Genomic DNA, 12140 nt, shown 5'->3' with positions numbered 1-12140 from the left:
CTCCTGTGTAAAGCCGCCTGGTTGTCAGCGCTGTGACTTTACATGACACTTAAGTATTCTACATGTCAATTAGACAGTGTTAGTTAAGAAAGAGTGCATTTAGTCAGGGTTCTCTGGTACAAGTACCCTGTGATATACATCCAGTTCTTACTGTGCAGTGTTATATCTATTGACTACATAGCTATATATAAGCTGGTCCTGTGCAGTATTATTGTTAGTAATAACCTCTGCATTGTTTAACTGTGACTATATGTGTGTGCATTAGCTTGCTGAGTGGTTTCCATTTCGTGTCTCTCACTCAACTTGTTATCCCTATATTCTATAACCTGAGGGGGTTTGGTGCGTCAGGTTTTAGAATTATATAGGATTTTCACAAGATATACTTTAATACGTATTTCTCTAACGTCCTAGTGGATGCTGGGGACTCCGTAAGGACCATGGGGAATAGACGGGCTCCGCAGGAGACAGGGCACTTTAAGAAAGAATTTGGATACTGGTGTGCTCTGGCTCCTCCCTCTATGTCCCTCCTCCAGACCTCAGTTTGAATCTGTGCCCGGACGAGCTGGGTGCTACTTAGTAAGCTCTCCTGAGCTTACTATTAGAAAGTATTTTGTTAGGTTTTTTAATTTCAGAGAGATCTGCTGGCAACAGACTCTCTGCAGCGTGGGACTGAGGGGAGAGAAGCAGCCCTACTCACTGAAGATAGGTGCTGCTTCTTAGGCTACTGGACACCATTAGCTCCAGAGGGATCGTACACAGGATCTCACCCTTTGTCGTCCGATCCCGGAGCCGCGCCGCCGTCCCCCTCGCAGAGATGGAAGACAGAAGCCGGTGACGGAAGCAAGATGACTTCAAAAGCGGTGGCAGAAGACTCCAGTCTTCAAACTGAGGTAGCGCACAGCACTGCAGCTGTGCGCCATTGCTCCCACATTAAACCCACACACTCCTGTCACTGTAGGGTGCACGGCGCAGGGGGGGGCGCCCTGGGCAGCAATTTAGGAACCTCTTGGCAAAAAGCAGCATATATACAGTTGGGCACTGTATATATGCATGAGCCCCCGCCATTTTTATACACACAAACGCGGGACAGAAGGCCGCCGCTGAGGGGGCGGGGCTTCTTCCTCAGCACTAACCAGCGCCATTTTCTCTCCACAGCTCCGCTGAGAGGAAGCTCCCCAGGCTCTCCCCTGCAGAAACACGGTAGAAGAGGGTAAAAAGAGAGGGGGAGCACATAAATTAGGCGCAAAAAAGCTTTATATACAGCAGCTACTGGGTTAACACTAAGTTACTGTGTGATTCCTGGGACATATAGCGCTGGGGTGTGTGCTGGCATACTCTCTCTCTGTCTCTCCAAAGGGCCTTGTGGGGGAACTGTCTTCTAAAAAGAGCATCCCCTGTATGTGTGTGGTGTGTCGGTACGCTTGTGTCGACATGTTTGACGAGGAAGGCTATGTGGAAGCAGAGCAAATGAATGTGGGGTCGCCGCCAACGGCGCCGACACCTGAGTGGATGGATATGTGGAAGGTTTTAAATGATAATGTTAATTCCTTGCATAAAAGGTTGGATAAAGTTGAAACCTTAGGACAGTCGGGGTCACAGCCCATGCCTGATCCTATGTCGCAGAGGCCGTCAGGGTCTCAGAAGCGCCCACTATCCCAAATTGTTGACACAGATACCGACATGGATTCTGACTCCAGTGTCGATGACAATGATGCAAAGTTACAGCCTAAATTGGCAAAAGCCATCCGTTATATGATTATAGCAATGAAGGATGTGTTGCACATCACAGAGGAAACCCCAGTCCCTGACAAGAGGGTTCATATGTATGGGGAAAAAAGGCAGGAGGTGACCTTTCCCCCTTCACATGAGCTAAATGAGTTATGTGAAAAGGCTTGGGAATCTCCAGATAAAAAACTGCAGATTTCCAAACGGATGCTTATGGCGTATCCTTTCCCGCCAACGGACAGGTTACGCTGGGAATCCTCCCCTAGGGTGGACAAAGCTCTAACACGCTTATCCAAGAGGGTAGCCCTGCCGTCACAGGATACGGCCACCCTAAAAGATGCTGCGGATAGAAAGCAAGAGGGTACCCTTAAGTCCATTTACACACATTCAGGTACCTTACTAAGGCCGGCAATTGCGTTGGCCTGGGTGTGTAGTGCTGTAGCAGCACGGACGGATTCCTTGTCGGAGGATCTGGATACCTTAGACAAGGATACTATATTAATGACCCTGGGGCATATAAAAGATGCTGCCCTGTATATGAGAGATGCTCAAAAAAAACATTAGCCTACTGGGCTCTAGAATAAATGCAATGTCAATTTCTGCCAGAAGGGTCCTGTGGACTCGGCAATGGACAGGCGATGCCGACTCAAAAAGGCACATGGAGGTTTTACCTTACAAGGGTGAGGAATTGTTTGGGGAGGGTATCTCGGACCTGGTCTCCACAGCTACTGCTGGAAAGTCAAATTTTTTGCCATACGTTCCCTCACAACCTAAGAAAGCACCGTATTACCAAATGCAGTCCTTTCGTTCACAAAGAGGCAAGAAAGTCCGAGGTGCGTCCTTTCTTGCCAGAGGCAAGGGTAGAGGAAAGAAGCTGCACAACACAGCTAGTTCCCAGGAACAGAAGTCCTCCCCGGCTTCCACTAAATCCACCGCATGACGCTGGGGCTCCACAGGCGGAGCTAGGCCCGGTGGGGGCGCGTCTCCGAAATTTCAGCCACAAGTGGGTTCACTCCCAGGTGGATCCCTGGGCAATAGAGATTGTGTCTCAGGGATACAAGCTGGAATTCGAGGAGATGCCCCCTCACCGATACCTCAAATCGGCCCTGCCAGCTTCCCCCTTAGAGAGCGAAATAGTGTTAGCTGCAATTCACAAATTGTATCTTCAGCAGGTGGTGGTCAAGGTTCCCCTCCTTCAACATGGAAAGGGTTATTATTCGACCATGTTTGTGGTACCGAAACCAGACGGTTCGGTCAGACCCATATTGAATTTAAAATCCCTGAACATATACCTGAAAAGGTTCAAGTTCAAGATGGAATCGCTCAGAGCGGTCATCGCAAGCCTGGAAGGGGGGGATTTTATGGTGTAAAGGATGCATACCTTCATGTCCCCATTTATCCACCTCATCAGACGTACCTCAGATTTGTGGTACAGAATTGTCATTACCAATTCCAGACGTTGCCGTTTGGTCTCTCCACGGCACCAAGAATATTTACCAAGGTAATGGCGGAAATGATGGTGCTCCTGCGAAAGCAGGGGGTCACAATTATCCCATACTTGGACGATCTCCTCATAAAGGCGAGGTCCAGAGAGCAGTTGCTGGTCAGCGTAGCACACTCTCAGGAAGTGTTACAACAGCACGGCTGGATTCTAAACATTCCAAAGTCGCAGCTCATTCCTACGACGCATCTGCCCTTCCTGGGCATGATTCTGGACACAGACCAGAAGAAGGTTTTTCTCCCGACGGAGAAGGCGCAGGAACTCATGACACTGGTCAGAGACCTCTTAAAACCAAAACCGGTGTCGGTGCATCACTGCACGCGAGTCCTGGGAAAGATGGTGGCATCGTACGAGGCCATTCCCTTCGGCAGGTTCGATGCGAGGACCTTTCAATGGGATCTGTTGGACAAGTGGTCCGGATCACATCTACAGATGCATCGGATGATCACCCTATCCCCCAGGGCCAGGGTGTCTCTTCTGTGGTGGCTGCAGAGTGCTCACCTTCTCGAGGGCCGCAGATTCGGCATTCAGGACTGGGTCCTGGTGACCACGGATGCAAGCCTCCGAGGGTGGGGGGCAGTCACACAGGGAAAAAATTTCCAAGGTCTGTGGTCAAGTCAGGAGACTTGCCTTCACATCAATATCCTGGAACTAAGGGCCATATACAACGCCCTAAGTCAAGCAGAGACCCTGCTTCGCGACCAATCGGTGCTGATTCAGTCAGACAACATCACCGCAGTGGCTCATGTAAACCGCCAAGGCGGCACAAGGATCAGGGTGGCGATGGCGGAAGCCACCAGAATTCTTCGCTGGGCGGAGAATCACGTAAGAGCACTGTCAGCAGTGTTCATTCCGGGAGTGGACAACTGGGAAGCAGACTTCCTCAGCAGGCACGACCTCCACGCTGGAGAGTGGGGACTTCATCAAGAAGTCTTCGCGCAGATTGCAAGTCGGTGGGAACTGCCACAAGTGGACATGATGGCATCCCGCCTCAACAAAAAGCTACAGAGATATTGCGCCAGGTCAAGAGACCCTCAGGCGATAGCTGTAGACGCACTAGTGACACCGTGGGTGTTCCAGTCGGTTTATGTATTTCCTCCTCTTCCTCTCATACCCAAGGTGCTGAGAATCATAAGAAAAAGAGGAGTGAGAACAATACTCATTGTTCCGGATTGGCCAAGAAGGACTTGGTATCCAGAGTTGCAAGAAATGCTCACAGAGGACCCGTGGCCTCTGCCTCTCAGACAGGACCTGTTGCAACAGGGACCCTGTCTGTTCCAAGACTTACCGCGGCTGCGTTTGACGGCATGGCGTGGTGAACGCCGGATCCTAGCAGAAAAAGGCATTCCGGATGAAGTTATTCCTACGCTGATAAAGGCTAGGAAAGACGTGACGGCTAAACATTATCACCGTATATGGCGAAAATATGTTGCTTGGTGTGAGGCCAGGAATGCCCCTACGGAGGAATTCCAGCTGGGCAGTTTCCTTCACTTCCTACAGTCGGGAGTGACCTTGGGCCTAAAATTGGGTTCCATTAAGGTCCAGATTTCGGCCCTATCCATTTTCTTTCAAAAGGAACTGGCTTCTCTTCCTGAAGTCCAGACGTTTGTAAAGGGAGTGCTGCATATCCTTTTGTTCCTCCAGTGGCACCTTGGGATCTTAACGTGGTGTTGAGTTTCCTGAAGTCACACTGGTTTGAGCCTCTCAAAACCGTGGAGTTAAAATTTCTCACCTGGAAGGTGGTCATGCTGTTAGTCTTGGCTTCAGCTAGGCGTGTGTCAGAATTAGCGGCTTTGTCACATAAAAGCCCCTATCTGGGTTTCCATATGGACAGGGCAGAATTGCAGACCCGTCCACAATTTCTGCCAAAAGTGGTGTCATCTTTTCATATGAACCAACCTATTGTGGTGCCTGTGGCTACTCGTGACTTGGAGGATTCCGAGTTACTAGATGTGGTCAGGGCTTTGAAGGTTTATGTGGCCAGAACGGCTAGAGTCAGGAAGACTGAGTCGTTGTTTATCCTGTATGCACCCAACAAGCTGGGTGCTCCTGCTGCAAAGCAAACTATTGCTCGCTTGATCTGTAACACGATTCAGCTGGCTCATTCTACGGCTGGATTGCCATTTCCAAAATCAGTAAAAGCCCACTCCACAAGGAAGGTGGGCTCTTCTTGGGCGGCTGCCCGAGGGGTCTCGGCATTACAGCTTTGCCGAGTGGCTACTTGGTCAGGTTCAAACACTTTTGCAAAGTTCTACAAGTTTGATACCCTGGCTGAGGAGGACCTTGTGTTTGCTCATTCGGTGCTGCAGAGTCATCCGCACACTCCCGCCCGTTTGGGAGCTTTGGTATAATCCCCATGGTCCTTACGGAGTCCCCAGCATCCACTAGGATATTAGAGAAAATAAGATTTTACTTACCGGTAAATCTATTTCTCGTAGTCCGTAGTGGATGCTGGGCGCCCGTCCCAAGTGCGGACTTCTTCTGCAATACTTGTATATAGTTATTGCTTACATAAGTGTTATGTTTGGTTGCATCAGGGTTGATCTGATGCTTCGTTGTTGTTCATACTGTTAACTGGGTAAGTTTATCACAAGTTATACGGTGTGATTGGTGTGACTGGTATGAGTCTTGCCCTGGATTCCAAAATCCTTTCCTTGTACTGTCAGCTCTTCCGGGCACAGTTTCTCTAACTGAGGTCTGGAGGAGGGACATAGAGGGAGGAGCCAGAGCACACCAGTATCCAGATTCTTTCTTAAAGTGCCCTGTCTCCTGCGGAGCCCGTCTATTCCCCATGGTCCTTACGGAGTCCCCAGCATCCACTACGGACTACGAGAAATAGATTTACCGGTAAGTAGAATCTTATTTTTTCTTTGTGATTTTAGTCACTATATCTCTCCTGTATCTCTGCTTGTGCTGACTACACTGTGCAGGGGTTTGGGCAAGAGGTATTGTGCTGCTTACAATTGTACTATGTTACCTGATACTGCAAGTTATATCATGTCTGCTTCTGAGGGTAACGGTTCTGGGGCTGAACACACTGCCGGTGTTGCTGAAGCCACAGATCCCTATGAGGAGACTACAGCAGCTGTGGGCTCTGGTTCTGGGAGCTCCTTGCCCCCCAGTGGTACTGTGGCAATGGGGGCACATAATCACCCACCATGGGCTACTTTCTCCACGCTTCTACATAGGCTAGTTACTAAACTAACACCTTCTTTGGGACCTCCTATGCCGGTGCAACCGTATGTGGTCCCCGCAGCTAACCCGCCGTGGGCGGATAATTTGATCTGCTCAATTTAAGAAGTTGGTCCAGTCCTTGACTACTAAAAAGTCTGACCATCGCTCGCCTAAGACCAAGGGGTCCTCTAAGCGAGCTCTTATCTCCTCACAATCCACTGCTTTCACTGACACCTCGTCTGATGAAGATGGCGCTTACACTGACCCCACAGATTCTGACACAGATACTGCTGATGGGGAGGGTAGTTCACATGTGGATGTTCCTGATCTTTTGGAGGCTATTAAGTTAATTTTACAGATTACGGATGATCCCGAGCCATCCGCCCCTCCTAAGAAACCAGATAGATTCAAGCGTCAGAAGGTGGTTAAACAAGTTTTACCTCACTCTGACCACCTATTGGATATACGTCAGGAAACCCGGGAAAGAAGTTTGTGCCTCAAAAGAAGATGCTGGCTCGCTATCCCCTTGCACCAGAGCTGTCTAAAAATTGGGAAACGCCTCCTCCAGTAGACTCACATGTGGCTAGGATGGTGGTTTCGTCAGCTCTACCTGTCACTACCGTCACGTCTCTAAAAGAGCCTATGGATAAACGTGTGGAGGGTTGTCTGAAAGCGATTTACACCCTCACGGGTGCTGCACAAAGGCCCACTATTGCAGCAACATGGGCTGCAGAGGCTATTGAAGCATGGGCCCTAGAGTTAGAAACTGAAATCTCTTCTGACCATGTTAGACAATGCTTGTCATATATTGTCACAGCTTCTCATTATATTCGTCCTTCAGGTAAAGCAAAAGGTCAGGCGTACAACAAGCAGGCCCGCACTTCCAAACCTGGTAAGCCGAAGCCCAAAAGAGCCTGGGCCGCCCGTCAGCCAGCTTCCAAGACCGATAAGCCTGCCGCATGACGGGGCGGGCCTCCCCCTGGGGGATCCCAGGGTGGGGGGCCGGCTTCTAGGGTATACCCAGGAATGGTTGAAGACCACTTCAGATGCCTGGGAACGGGAAGTCGTCACTCGAGGTTACGCCTTAGCCTTCAAAAACCGACCCCCTCATCAATTTTGCCGGACAGACGTCCCGTTGGCCCAGACAAAGGCAAACACTCTACATTCGGTGGTACAGACCCTCCTGGATACAGGAGTCGTATTACAGGTGCCTCTTGCTCAGAGGGGCCGGGGGTACTATTCTCCGCTGTTTCTGGTCCCGAAACCGAATTGGTCCTCCCGGCCCATTCTCAACCTCAAGGCATTGAACAGGTTTGTGAAAGTTTCCAAGTTCCATATGGAAACCCTTCGCTCTATAGTTCTGGCCTTGGAACCTGGGGACTACATGGTCTCCCTGGACATACAGAATGCTTACCTGCATATTCCTATAGCAGTGTCACATCAGCAATACCTGAGGTTTGCGATTGGCAACCTCCATTACCAGTTTTGGGCGTTACCTTTTGGTTTAACTACGGCTCCGCGAGTCTTCACCAAAGTTATGGCGGTGTGGCGGTGGTACTCCGCCGTCAAGGGGTCAGGATACTGCCGTCTCTGGATGATTTGTTAATCCTGGCAAATTCCCCAGAACTTCTCCTACGTCATCTGGATATGACTGTCCAGTTTCTACAAGCCCACGGGTGGCTCATCAACTGGAAGAAATCCTACCTGGTCCCTGCTCAGAGCATGGTGCACCTGGCAGCGCTATTGGACACTCACAACCAGCGGTTGTTCTTGTCTCAGGAGAAAGTCCTGAAGCTTCAGGACAGGATTCGTTGCTTCCTTTCTCGTCCGCAACTGTTGATACATTCGGCAATGCAGGTGCTGGGCCTTATGGTATCAGCATTCGGCATGGTGGAGTATGCTCAATTCCATTCTCGCCCCCTCCAGAGGCTGATTCTAGCCAAGTTGGACGGCCTGCCTCACCGGATCAGGTCTCACATGATCTCATTGACTCCGGAGGTCCGTCTGTCGCTGCACTGGTGGCTCCAGGACCAACGATTGTGCTAGGGGCCGTCCCTTCTGGATATCCGACTGGGTCCTGTTGACGACAGATGCCAGTCTAAGAGGTTGGGGAGCGGTGCTGGAGCAACACTCCCTTCAGGGTCGGTGGACCAAGGAGGAATCTCTCCTCTCGATCAACATTCTGGAATTGCGGGCGGTCTTCAATGCGTTGAACCTGGCCCAGCATTTAATTCAGAACCGTCCTGTTCAAGTACAGTCGGACAATGCCACCACAGTGGCTTACATAAATCAGCAAGGCGGCACTCGAAGTCGTTTGGCAATGAAGGAAGTCTCATGGATTCTACATTGGGCGGAATGCCATCTACCGGCTATGTCGGCAATATTAATTCCGGGAGTCCTGAATTGGGAAGCGGACTTTCTCAGTCGTCAGGACGTACACGCCGGAGAGTGGGGCCTCCATCCAGAAGTGTTTCAACTCCTAGTGGAAAAGTGGGGCCTTCCAGACGTAGATCTGATGGCGTCTCGACACAATCACAAGGTTCCGGGCTTCGGAGCAAGGATGAGGGATCCTCAAGCAGCATTCGTGGATGCGCTGGCGGTGCCGTGGAGGTTTCGACTGCCGTACGTGTTCCCTCCGGTGTCACTCCTGCCCAGGGCATTTCGGAAATTCAAGCAAGAAAGAGGAATTCTGCTTCTTATAGCTCCAGCGTGGCCCAGACGGCACTGGTTCTCAGACCTGCAGGGCCTATCGTCAGAGCGTCCAATTCTACTTCCACAACGCCCAGACCTCCTCGTTCAGGGCCCCTGTGTCTACCAGGACCTGGCCCGGCTGTCTTTGACGGCGTGGCTCTTGAAGCTTCCGTCTTGAGGGCTAAAGGGTTTTCTGAGGCGGTCATTCAAACTATGTTGCAGGCCCGGAAACCGGCTTCTGCTCGTATTTACCATAGGGTTTGGCATTCTTACTTTGTTTGGTGCGCATCTAACAATTATGACGCTTCCAAGTTTAGTACAGCCAAGTTTTTTCTTCAGCAAGGCCTGGACTTAGGCCTTGCTTAGGTTCAAATATCTGCCTTGTCGATGTGGTTTTTAAATCAGGAATTACCATTTCATACCATTTTTTGGTCCTGATTTATGTAAAGTACAGTAAGGAGAGTGTGACCTTCCCTTCCCCTTTATTAACGGCCCACGGCCATACTACCCTGAATACGCCCGATCTTGTCCGATCTCGGAAGCTAAGCAGGTATGGCCTGGTCAGTATTAGGAAGGGGAACCTCCTGAGAATACCAGGTGCAGTGGGCCATTTTTAAAGGATAAACCTGCCCTATATCCCATAAAACCCCATACACACTCTCTCATCTGGAAAAACCATCTCAGACCATCATGGTATTGATTCATTAAAGTACAGAAAATAGAAGTGTCTCTTCCTCTCCTTTGCTTCCAATAACGGCCCACTGCCATACTACCCTGAATATGCCCGATCTTGTCTGATTTCGGAAGCTAAGCAGGCATGGCCTGGCCAGTACTAGGACGGGAAACCTCCTGAGAATACCAGGTGCAGTGGGCCCCTGTACCCCCCAGGCCCCAAACCCACACATAACCCCCCCCCCCTCTCTTCCACTAAGGGAAGCCCCATTACACTCCTTGCTCCACCCTTTTCACATTCCCCTTGAGATCTACCTTGACCAAACTCAGATTGTTGCCTATATTGTCCTATCATTGATATCCTTAATTCAGGCAAGCACAGTGATCTTCTGGATACCCTGTATTCTAAGAGACCATTTGGTATACCCCACCACCCCATTGATATTTTCACCATTTCAATTATCTTGTACCTCATTTGCTAAAAAGGTTAAACAAGATTTTTATAAACAGCTAATACCACACACGAGTCCCAATTTTCTGTCCAAAAGTTCTTTTATTTAAGGATTAAATAAAGGTTATGTCTTAATATTTTTCACTATACATACTATTCTTATCATTACAAATGAGTGCTCCCAAACAAGGTTTTTTTGTCTTTTTCTCTTGCCTTTTCCAATTAAAGATTGCGACCTTACCTGATGTGCATACCTTCACTCAGTGTGTGTTGCGTATCCAACCTCCCTATGTCCCGCCTGTGGCTCCTTGGGACTTGTCGGTGGTTTTGGTGGCGTTACAAGAGTCTCCGTTTGAACCTCTTGGTTCAGCCGATCTTAAGTGGCTTTCCCTTAAGGTGGTGTTTCTGCTGGCTATTGCTTCAGCTAGAAGAGTGTCGGATTTGGGTGCCTTGTCTTGTAGTTCCCCATATCTGATATTTCACCGTGACCAGGCAGTTCTTAGGACTCGTCCTGGTTATTTGCCTAAGGTGGTTTCTTCGTTCCACCTTAATCAGGAAATTGTGGTACCGGCCTTTGTCTCTCCTGATCTGTCTCCCAAAGAGCGGTCTTTGGATGTGGTACGGGCTCTCCGTATCTATGTGAAGAGAACTGCTTCTATTAGGAAATCTGATTCTTTCTTTATTCTGTTTGGGTCTCACAAACGGGGCTGGCCTGCTCACAAGCAGACTTTGGCCAGATGGATTAGAATGGTGATTGCACATGCTTATGTGAGGGCTGGTATGTCAGCTCCTGCTCACATTACGGCCCATTCTACTCGGTCTGTTGGACCTTCTTGGGCGGCCCGCCATGGTGCGACCCTTGAACAATTGTGCAAGGCGGCTACGTGGTCCTCTGTGAACACGTTTATAAGGTTCTATGCTTTCGATGCGGCCGCTTCCCAGGATGCTTCCTTTGTACGCCGGGTTCTTGTGCCCGCTACAGTGCTTCCCCTCCCATAAGGAACTGCTTTAGGACATCCCCTATGTCTTTCCTTGTGGAGCCCAGTGTACCCTGCAGCAGAAAACGAGTTTTATGGTAAGAACTTACCTTTGTTAAAACTCTTTCTGCGAGGTACACTGGGCTCCACAAGGCGCCCACCCTGACGCACTTAGCTTCTTTGGGTTGGTATGGCATTAGCCGCTAACACTTCTCCTGTCGTGAGAGTGTGGTGTATGTGGCTACTAACCGTTGTCGTCTCTTTTCCTGCTACTGCATTGGGCTGGTTAACTAAAAACTGAGCTCCTGTGCAGGGAGGCGGGGTTATAGAGGAGGCGGCGCTATGCATTTTGGGAACAGTCAAAGCTTTTGAGCCTGTTGGTGCCTCAGGTCAAGATCCTACTCTACACCCCTATGTCTTTCCTTGTGGAGCCCAGTGTACCTCGCAAAAAAAAGAGTTTTAACAAAGGTAAGTTCTTACCATAAAACTCGTTTTTTCACTGAAAACAGGAAAGCCTCACTAACCTTCCCTGCATCAAAAGTGCTGAATGCTATATTTGAAAAGGCCTGGGTGGATCCTGAAAAGAAGTTTCTCTATCGTCCTTGTGGATGCTGGGGTTCCTGAAAGGACCATGGGGAATAGCGGCTCCGCAGGAGACAGGGCACAAAAAGTAAAGCTTTCCGATCAGGTGGTGTGCACTGGCTCCTCCCCCTATGACCCTCCTCCAGACTCCAGTTAGATTTTTGTGCCCGGCCGAGAAGGGTGCAATCTAGGTGGCTCTCCTAAAGAGCTGCTTAGAGAAAGTTTAGCTTAGGTTTTTTTATTTTACAGTGAGTCCTGCTGGCAACAGGATCACTGCAACGAGGGACTTAGGGGAGAAGGAGTGAACTCACCTGCGTGCAGGATGGATTGGCTTCTTGGCTACTGGACATCAGCTCCAGAGGGACGA

At 49.8% G+C, this 12140-nt stretch overlaps 1 protein-coding gene and 2 pseudogenes across 3 annotated transcripts in view; all 3 read left to right on the top strand.

Annotated features, from left to right (window-relative positions):
- Nucleotides 1-12140, top strand: part of RNF212B (ring finger protein 212B) — a 368589-nt gene that overhangs the window by 137301 nt on the left and 219148 nt on the right. The window lies entirely within an intron of this gene.
- On the top strand, nt 9583-9700 carry LOC134936098 (5S ribosomal RNA; annotated as a pseudogene).
- LOC134938260 (5S ribosomal RNA) lies at nt 9848-9965 on the top strand (annotated as a pseudogene).

Source organism: Pseudophryne corroboree, chromosome 1, assembly GCF_028390025.1.
Source record: "Pseudophryne corroboree isolate aPseCor3 chromosome 1, aPseCor3.hap2, whole genome shotgun sequence".
Lineage (NCBI taxonomy): Eukaryota > Metazoa > Chordata > Amphibia > Anura > Myobatrachidae > Pseudophryne > Pseudophryne corroboree.
The sequence above is the reverse complement of the archived record's forward strand: the minus strand, read 5'-3'. Positions and strand labels throughout refer to the sequence as shown.